The sequence below is a fragment of the Erithacus rubecula genome (genome assembly GCF_903797595.1).
Source record: "Erithacus rubecula genome assembly, contig: scaffold_650_arrow_ctg1, whole genome shotgun sequence".
Classification (NCBI taxonomy): domain Eukaryota; kingdom Metazoa; phylum Chordata; class Aves; order Passeriformes; family Muscicapidae; genus Erithacus; species Erithacus rubecula.
This window is the reverse complement of record NW_027635690.1, coordinates 1-10,897: the sequence shown is the minus strand read 5'-3', so window position 1 is coordinate 10,897 and position 10,897 is coordinate 1.

Genomic DNA, 10,897 nt, shown 5'->3' with positions numbered 1-10,897 from the left:
ATCCTTCCCCTCTACTCAGCACTGGTAAGGCCATACCTGGATTGCTGGGTCTAGCACTGGGCTCCCAAATACAAGAGAGATACCAAACTACTGGAGAGGAGTCCAGCAAAGAACCACTCAGTGTTTAAAGGCCAAAACCATTTCTCCCAGGAGGAAAAGTGGAGAGAAACAGGACTTTTTAGCCTGAAAGATGAGAAGGCTTGGGGGAATTTCATCAATGTGGAATAATACCTGAAAGGAAGGTGGTGTAGAGCAGATGGAGCCAGGTACTTGCCAATAGTGTCCAGTGACAAGACAAGAGGCTGTGGACTCAAACAGGAGATTCCATCTGAACATGAGAAAACATTTTTTCACTGTGAGGGTGACTGAATACTGGCATGGGTCGCCCAGAGAGGCTGAGGGGTCTTCATCCTTGGAACTATTCAAAAGCTACCTGGACACAGTCCTGGGCAACAAGCTGCAGTGACTCTGCTTGAGGAGGGAGGTTGAACCAGGAGACCAGCAGAGGTCCCTTTCACTCTCAACTATTCTTTCAGAGTTTGCTTATATATAAATATATATAAGCTTAATATAAAGTTGAATGGAGAAGTTGGGTCAACAATATCAAAACTAAATGAAAACCCTTCCTCAGAGCATCTGCAGTAGGTTTTCCTGGCTACTACTTTCCCTTGGTGTCTCAAAATATACTAAGAATTTCCTGTGCATCAAAACAAGAGTGAAATTAAATAAAGAATTCCATTAGACACAGCCATTTTCCTCTTGAGAATAGCAACTTAAACTCATTTATATAAGCATTCAAGGTCAATTTATCAGCAACCAGTACCACAGGATGCATGTCATTACACAACTATAGCTGAGCTTAGGCAAGCAAACATACAGCACCTGAAATCAAACAAAACTGAGGGAAAACCAGGACCAAGAGTGATTCATTTAATTACATCTAATTTACTCCATCTTTGCTAGAATTTATGTAGAGATTCAGGTTCATTATGAAAAAAAATAAAACAGCTTAAAGGACCAGGTTAAACTAGTGTTTGATCATTTCTCTCTGGAAAGGCTTTGTCATAATTTATAATTTATATAGGAAGTCTGGGCAGCATACCCATTCTTGCCCTCCCTCCCCCAGTATTGGCAATGAGCCCAAGGCACAGGGAGAAACAAAGTAATGCAAACTGTTTGACAGTCTAAGCTGGTACCTTAGGCAGTTGTGAATCATTTTCTTCTGGTTCTGCATCTCCCCGTGTATTTCTTGCTGTAAGGACCATAATTCATGAGCAGGAACAATTGAATCCATGCTGCACCAGATTGTTTGCTGCTTTTGTCATAAAGACAATTCTGGTAACTTTTCAGGTTGATTTATGGCTCTTTCTTACATATTAAAATTCTTATACAACCCAATTTTCCCCTAGCTTGCAGTTTTGGCTCATGAAAGAGAAAACTTAGCTGAAGTCCATAATTTTTTCAGGTAATATACAAAACTGCTGGCCTGCTTGATTCAATACAGTTTCTATTAGAATTATGATCAAGAACATGTCTTCATGCAAATCTCTTCTGTTAATGTTACCTTTTTCTTTTGTTGAAATTGTAGCAGAAATTGTGAGGTGTAGCTTCAACTCACATATTTGTGGTTTTTGATTCTTAAAATCTTTTTAATAGCTATCTTCTGCATGACATATGTGACTTTTTTTCTCCTTTATATTTCATTTAGTTATGGAGAGTAATCTGGTGATTACATTTTTATTTTTTGAGGTTTTTTTTCTTTTTTTAAGACTGTCATCTGCCACTAATGTTGTTGAACAGCAGGCTTTTATGCACCTCTTGCCCTTGAAAAAGACAGTGCACTGTTGACTCGTTGCTGAGTGTGTATTTTCTTGGCATACACGTAATTCTTTGGTAAATTCCATTAAGGCTGAATGTCTTGCTTGTACCTCAGTTTTGTTCTCCCCCTTCTGACTGCTAAGTGCATGTGCATGCAGTCCATGGAGACGATAATGATTTAAGTGACAAAGTACCAATGATGTATAGTGTGGTGCTCCTGTGTTCAAGCATTTGCCTTCCCAAGGAAAGGAGACAGCATCAGGCATTGGCTGCACGGTGCAAAACTGGACATGAAGAGCTGTAGCATGATTTGAAAAACCTGCTGTAAAGCTACAGGAGTTGTATTGGGCTCAGTGTATTACTGGAATAGTAGAATCATACAAAAATTACATGGAAAAAGTGAGAAAAAGTAGACTGACTCCCTAATGATCAGGGTAATGTTAAATTTGGGGGATTATCATTGTGATCCCCTGTGCAAAATATGTTTGGTATCAAAATTGGTAATGTGGAGAGCTAGAAATCTTTTAAAATTATATATGCATTTTTTCATGCATATGAAATTTTACAGGGTTTAAAAGGCAAATTATTGTTTATTTACAGGGAAAGATAACTTCTTTGCACTGTACTGAAATGCAGTAAACTTCAACACAAATACTACTCGTAGTTTTTAAAGAAGGATCAAGAATGTGTGGAAAAAACACGCTGGAAAAAAAAATTAATTTGGAAGACTTCATGCAGAAAAGCATATGGGAGCTTTTGAACTAGTATCCAAAGCACAGGGTTTATCTGTATAGAAGGTAATTGGATACTACAGTGTCTGACAGGTTGGATGACTTTCTTACTCCTTCAAGAATGTTTACTAAGAGAAAGCTGGAGTACAAGAGTGATTTAGCTGATTGAATTGCTGTATTACCTTGATACCTTATAGTTTTATTATTAGCATGGGAGTCATAGAGATTCTTTTCTGCCATGTGATGAAGAAAATATTTACTTAATAAATTTTACTTTTAAATATGCCACAGAATTGCATATCCCCAGAGGAAAAGTAGTGACATTGAAAGTTTCATAGGAAATTTGGATTTGGATTCTTTCCTTCTGTTCCATTTAGTAAGAGGTATACATGTTACAGTGAAAATGGAGACTGTGATCCTGCTTGCCATTAACTACAAATCAAGTGATTTTTACACAAGTCATGGTGTGATTTAAAGACTTGGGATATTGTGGGCTTTGTGGTCAACTTTCTCAGCCTCAACGAGGGTGAAATACCTAGAAAAGAGGAAGGATGGATTTGTGGTTTAAGTATGAAATTGGAAAACAGGAGATGTGTTCCCAGTTTGATGACAGATTGTTTGATTTGGGGAAAAGTAATTTTCTGTTCCTTAATTTCTGCTTATGCAAATGGGAGTGTTATTGACTGATTCTGCTGAATAGAGGACTTGATTTATTAACATTCATAATGTGCTTTTAGACAAGGAGAAAGTCAATATTAGGAAATGGACTCAAAAGAACTTATTTAATACCTTCCTCAAAGAAAAGTTACTTGGCAGTAGAATACCCTGAAGGCAATATCTTTTATTGGTGTGTATCAAAATTAGGATAAATTTTAAAGTTCTTCCTGTGTTTTCTGTCATATCTACCATATTGCATCATCTACCATATCTACCAATATCTGTCAGCCTAAAATATCTGCCACTTGTATCTTTATAGCTCTTTTTTAAAAAAAATATTGTCTGTCCAGACGATGCCAGGGAGTATTCCAGAAACTGTTTCTGTTCTGTTGGTTTTCCCCCTCAGGAATGGTTACAGCACAAATATATAACAAAGAGCATATGAAGACCTGGAATTCATCCAGTAGCAAAAGTTTGGAACACTGAGACTGCTGGGCATAGACTACCCCAGGTGAAGTAAAAGTAAGAAGTGCTGTTAGAGAGGAGCAAGTTCCACATACAAGGATGGTTCATTTCACTAGACTACATTGTAAATAAGCTTGTCTTCCTTAGAACTGAGTTTCCTGTTGTTTGCATGTGTTTTTAGCTGATGTTCCTTGTATTACTGGTTACTTGTGCAGCTCAGGACAGTGGTTCTTGATCCTTTAATGGAGTATACACTGCAAATATACTCTGCATTGTACTACTGTGGATTTTTGAAGCATCACTACTTCCTGAGCAGCGCATCAAACATATTCCTGCAAGTGTAGTTAAACTGCAGTGTGACAGATGTCACTCTGTCACACTTGCCATCCCAGAAGCAGCAGTTGCCCTCATCACCTTTACCCTCCCCACAGCAGAATTAGCAAGACCCTCTCTCAAAGCATTTCTTCACTCTGCCACCTTATCACCAGGATTTGGATTTGTGTACAGTGAGGTGTGCCTTCATCACTTATGCTGCAGAATACAGAACAGAATGTATACCTGGGACTTAATTTCCTGGGAAATTATAGATAATTCAGGACCTAATGGCCTCGCTAATGGCATGGTCAGCTGCAAGTATTTTCAGCTGCAAGTGTTTTTGACTATTCCTCCATTCTCAACCCAGTGTATCTCATCAAGTTTATGGTCTTTGTTTGCATAGAAGGGTCTCAATCTGAGCTCAATATACCCATGAGACTAATAGTCTGAGATAGAGACCATGGCTGATAGTGTCCCTTTTTTTAGCACAAGACACATAAAGATAATTATGGAGGAATGAGGAAAAAAAAACCCACTATGGATCACTATGCTTGAATAAAAATGAACACCTTTTCAGGCAAAATTCACCTTCCTATGATTTCTGGTTTTTTCATACACAAGGATAGCAGCATTGCTGTTCAAAAGAATATCTTCCTCTGTATTTCTGCTTCATTGTTGCTGATTTGCAGCTAAAATCTGATTATCATGTTATGCTTAACCAAGTGTCTTACCAGTACCTTTAAAGAAACTTTCCTGGATACTTGTTCTAGTCAATCATATGAGTGCTTGATGCACAGCTGCTGGGCTTCTATTGTTAGTTAAGTCCTGATGCACATCAGGTCAGCCCACCTGATGGCATCAGCATTTTGCCAGACTTTCACACTGCTTCACTAAGCATAAGACACAAAACTGCTTTTTATTGTCATACTGCCAACAACTTCTCCATCTCCATCTTCTATATAGTATCTTCATGCATACCTACACAACTTGATACACCTTTAACTCATCAAGAGGTCTGGTTCTTTGACAGCTCACTCAGTAATCCTTCTACTGCCATGGACATGAGAAGCTGCCTTGTTAAGAAAACTCCACTAGTGATGATAAACCACTGCCAAAACAAATGAATTCAGAAGTGACTGGATGTTCAGTTTCACTGATGGGTATGAATGTGTGATATGTGTTTTTTCAGTGACTGGTTAACTGGTTTTTTGGGCTGATGTTCCAAAACAAATTACACAGGCAGCAGAAGTTAACCAAGAGCAGACAATCTTAATCAGACTAGGCACCATGTCTAACCAGCACACTAGTATTAATATTCAAGAGAGCCAAAGAGGCTGCTGAGGAAGTCTTAAACACTCAGTGCAGTCTGGAGAGATTAAATTATCTTACCGCTATTTGTGAGTGAACATGCTTTAAAGGAACAGTGTGTGCTCTAAAGCTGATGTGTACATTAAGTACCATTATGCAGCATTGCATTAAAGGAATTGATTTTATGACATGTCTCTTTGGACATGAGAGGGAAGGTGTCAGGTTGCTCTAGACCTTAGTTCAGAGTGATGTTCAAACGTTGCTTTTGGCACTTGTCCTAGACTTAGCTGTGGTGCAATTTGTGGACACTTTTTTTTTACAAGTTGGAAAGGCACATGCAGATGCTGTTACCAGAAAGAAATCCTTGTGGTTATCATAAATAGGCTATCTCCCCTTCTGCCCATTAAATCTTGACACTGATTTCACTATGCATGGACTGTTATACCACATCACACATCCAAGTGAAAAAAAACCAATTATCAATCAGTCAAGATCTGGCAATCAGCTCCATATTTCAGCAGGGATCTAATACAAGCCAGATGCTCTTCTGTCTTTCCCAAACAGCCCTGTGTCATTGCATTCACTGCTTGGCTATCAGCTTCTCACATGAATGGAGGAAACCAGGTTTGGTCCTCAGTGCAGGTTTTATATCTAAGTCCTCTGAGGTGGCTTGCATATTATCTGAGCATAGGTACAAGCACCTTGCAGAATCATCCCTTCAGAGCTTCTACAGTTGTTTTTACTCTGTGTCTGAAAAGTTCTGGGCTGATGATGTGGTCAGAAAGCTTATAATGGGGATTGTATGGTCATGAAAAGAAAAGAAGAGGGGAAGGAGCATTGGAGGGGGGCTTCTGCTCATATGTGAGCAGACGGTGATAAAACCCTTCTGAGGAAAGGTGTAATTTTTGAAGGCTTATTGGCACAATTTGTATCTTGAGAAAAAAATGCGACCTTTGTGCAGTATTACTTGAATTATCTGTGAAGTGTTTTGAGGGTGGAAAATGCTCTGCACAGACCCTACCAGCTGAAATCCGAAGCTTTAAGTCGTGATTGGCATCCAACTGCTTCCTGAAGGGTTTGGCTTTGTGTTACAGCACAAACCATAGAAAATCGTTGGTTTCTGCTTCTAAGCTACAGCCAGACCCTTGTAGGAACAGCTGATGAGCTTTAGCCTTGAGGTAGGCACAAATCAAACAAATGTTGCAACTCAGTCCAAGTGGTTGACTCCATCTGTCTGTACTCAGAGGGATCTCTGAACAGCTCTGACCCTAGACTGGTGACAGGCTATTATTAGAAGTGTCCTTTGGTAAGTCCCAAAGCCGTAGTTCATAGAAACCAAACAAAAATAAGGGCTGTATTTTAACATGTTAGTGCGGAGCACGATGCAGTCATTGCTGCATGTAGCGGTGCAAGCACATTGCATGCTGTGTGGTTAGTGTTTAAACTTGTCACTTTTTCTTCTGAACAAGGACTGATGTCACACACACCAACACCTGAGAGCTATTAATAGGAGCGTTTGAGGCAGAAAAAATCCCATACATATACACCTTGTAAGTCTTTTAGAAAGCTTTGCTGTTGGGGAGGTTTGGCTGATAAAAGAAGGCCAAATCATAACGCTCTTGGCTTTAGACGGGAGCCCCGCAGAGAGGAGGGCGTAACCATCTTCCTTCAGGAAGCTCAAGACACAAAAGCTCCTGCCAAGGAAGCCCCCCCTTCTCAGCGCCCCGGAGCGCGCTGTGCGCCTCGCTGCCGCGGCGGCGGCTCCCGCTGGGCCCTCCCGGCCCGGGTGTCCTCGCACGCCCGGTGCCCGTGGCGGGGGCGGCCCCGGGCGGGCCAAGGGCGCCTCTGCCGGGCTCGGGCGGCGCTGCCGCTCCCCGCCTCCTCCGCCTGGCAGCCGGGCGGGCAGGCACCGGGAGAGGGAGAACGAGAGGGAAAGGGAGGGCGCGCAGCTCGCCGCCGCCCCGGAGCCGTGGCAGCGCGGCCGGCCTGGGCGGCAGCCGGACCCGGCCCGCCCGCCCGGCAGCGGGAGCGCCGCCGCCACCGCCGCCCGCCTGGGGCCACCCCCGCCATGGAGCTCTCCCTGCGGCTGCTCCCGGCGTCCTGCCTCCCGCTGGGGGCGGCCGCGGAATTTGACAGAAGGTAGGCGCGGGGAGAGCGGGGGCGGCGGCCGGGACCGGCCGGGCGGGCGAAGTCTCCGTTCCTTCAGGGAGAGCGGAGGGAGCCCGGGCTCTCCCCTTGCTGACGCGGGGCGCTGTGGTGGCCCCCGGGCTCCTGCTTGGCATCGGGGCTGGGTCCTGGCGAGGCGGGGCGGCCGGAGCCCTCGGCGGGACGCGTGTGGCGCTCCCGGTGCGGGCAGCGGTGCCGGGCGTGGCCGCACGTGGAGGCGCGGGGCCGCTCCCGAGCCCCCCGGCACGGAGCCCTCAGCCTCCCGCTCTCCGAGTGCCGCTCCCGAGCCCCCCGGCACGGAGCCCTCAGCCTCCCGCCCTCCGAGTGCCGCTCCTGGAGCCCTCAGCCTCCCGCCCTCCGAGTGCCGCTCCAGGCTCGGCAGCCTCAGCGCGGGCTTAGGTGTAAGAGGAGTTCATTTCTCTGGCGGGGCCGCGTCCCGCAAGAATTAAAAACAAAGCGCATCGCGTGTTGTAGAGATAAAATGAGTTTATGGCGCTGCGAACAGACGGCGGCGGGGTCGCGGCTCAAGTCCTGGCACGAAGCTCGGGGCGCGTGTGCCCGCGGGCCGTGTCGCGCCGTGTCCTCCAGGGCTCGTGTGCTGTCAGTGTCGCGACCCTGCGCCGTGCGGGGCAAGCGGCCAGCGCCACCCCCGCCCTTCCCAGGGTTTCCTTTCTTTTTTTCAATAAATAAGGATTTGCTCAAACGCAGCGCTCACGGGATTCCAGCCTGTCGTTAAAAGACATTGCTGATTCGTGTCACTGGTTTATAACTGCGTGAGGCCGTGGTATGTTTTCTTTGGAACTAGGGAACAATGCAGCTCTCCTTTTATACTTAATTTCTGCTTAAGAGTCCAAGAAGCTTTTGTTTTCATTCTTTTTTTTCCATTAATGTTTCAGTGAGACAGGTTGGCCATATCAGTGAGAAAATTTTGCCATATATTGTGAACTGAAACAATGCCTAAACTTTATGATGGCATTTGTTCCATACCATAAATTCTGTCTGTTTCAGACTTCGGAACTTCTGTTCAGTGCCAGCCTGGGAGTGGCAGCAGTGAGCGTACTGCAAAGCATGTCAGCTTTTTCAGGCTTTGCTCAGTTATCTTAATTATCTTTTCCCCTCTTCACCTATTGTCATTTGCATTTTTTGAAGTAAACAAAGTATTAATGATAGAGATATCTTAGTATTAGCTGAGAGCAGTTATTCTCTCAATAAAAGTAAAAAAATAAATATCTCTATGCAGGAGGGTTTTTTGCTGTTCTTTTTCTTTTAGGATGTTTTGGTTGGTTGGTAGATTTTTTTCTTTTACTCTAGGATGATTTTAGCTACTTTCAGAAAGGTTCACCAGACTTTGTTGAACTGTGTTGTTGAACAGGTGGCCCAGACAAATGGTCTCATCTGCAGGACTGTGTTGGTTTGGAAACAGAATTGACTGCTGCTGGGGCTGGGCCCCAGTGGCTTGGGGACAGTGCCAACGTGAGTATCTCTGCTGCTGGGGCTTCTGGTCACTTGTAGAGAAAGCTTGTACACATCTAGTCACATCTTTGATGTGTTCACACCTGACACTGCAGGGCTAGGCTTTGCACGTGTGAGCCTGACTGACTTAGAAGGATGCTGTCATGTTGAAATTTTAGCGGTGCTAAAATTTGTTGCAGTCAAGTAAGGTGAAATTGAGTTAGGGCAGTGAGAATTTGGAAAATTCTTTTTAATTTCTGCTTCATTTTGTGATCTGATATTACAACCTGGTGTAACTGCACTGTGTCAGGTTACAGGCACTGCACGATGATAATATTTGCATCAAAGAAGAAAACCAAAATTACTGTTATTTCCCTTAGGAAATTGATGGAAATGTTCCAATTAAGTATTAAGCTCAAGCATTCTTTCAGTAACCCTAAACTAAGGGCATAAATCTGCCTGACAGCATCTTTTTACTGGGTCACATGTGAAGAGAAACATCTCAGAGAGTCTCACATCTACCTAGACTCTTTGATATGACTGCAGGATAAGCAAGTAGATAAGTATCCATCATTGACTACACCTTCAGTGAGGATTCTGTGGAGGCAGCTAGTACTGTACAGAAGTTAAAATTGTCAGGAGTGATACAGAGACCCCAGCTTGTTAAAATTACAGCCTTTGATCTGGGGGATGTGTACACAAGTGTTTAACATACATTAGAGACATCCTGAAGTTTTTGCAGGAATAAGCCTATAAACACTTGGCTTTTTTTTTTTCATTTTCTTTCATTTATTCATGAGAGAATCTACAGCTTAAGCTGAAAAGTAATGTTAGCTGGACAAACCCCAAATAATAACCAGAAGTTCAGCAATTCTACAGCCTTTTCATTGTTGCAGAATAAAATTGGATAAAAGGTAATTTTAGGAAGTTGCCCATTGCAGACCTCAGTTGAAGGAGAGTGCCTGGGATTTGCAGTAGTGAATCAAAACTTTGATTCTTCTGGTTGCCAACACTGGCACCCCTGAGAAAAGAGCAACAAATGAATATTTGTAATGAATAGCAGTTGGCTCAAAATTCTTGGCCTAAGTTTGAAACCATGAGGCTTCCATCCCCCATGATCCTTCCCTATCATCTATTTTAACTACACATAAATTAATTGTCCTTATTTAAAACCTCCTCTGTTTAAAACCCTAATTGAAAACCCAGCTTATTGGCAGTTGTTGTGGGACATTCCACTGGCTAAATAGAAATATGCACGCTCTAAAATGCAATCACTTAACTTAGAGTTTGCAAACTTATTTGCACCCCAAGAGCTCTACAAGAAGTTGGTTATGATATCCCAGACCACCACTTTTGTCTTTTTTTTGCAAAATAGTAGGATTCTTTGCATATAAGCTATTAAAATAGCCTACATTATTTTCTTCACCTTATGCTTGTGTTTTAATGTACATTTTTTATAGAGACTGAATGCAACCAAATTGGAGATCAGCCTGTCAAAAAAGACAAAAAATCCCAAACATCACATAAGCAGCTCTTACCTCTATCAATTCAAACAGCCACAGATAACCCAAAAATGGTCCACAGTCCAGGACATACCAGATTAAAAACCTTTCTGCAAACATATGACAGGGGAGGGGAAAATTGCTAGAGGGAGAGTTCCACAGCTGGAGCATGTCAAATAACCATGCTTAATTCAGCTCACCCTCCCCTCTCTGCACATTTATACCTCACTGCTCCTCTTCACATGCCTGCACCAGATGTACTCCAGCTATCTGGAGAATATCAGGCTAAAACATCTGATCAGTAAGGTAGCTACTAGATGGGGGTTTTATCCTTTTTTTTTTTTTTTTTTTTTTTTTTACCCAAATAAGTTAAAAATTACATTTCAGGCTTACCCATGTTTTTCAGAGGCGAGGAAATGTACCCGTTTCCTCCATCTTTGCCATTTCCCATTGTACCACAGCCACAATTTCTTTTCCCATACT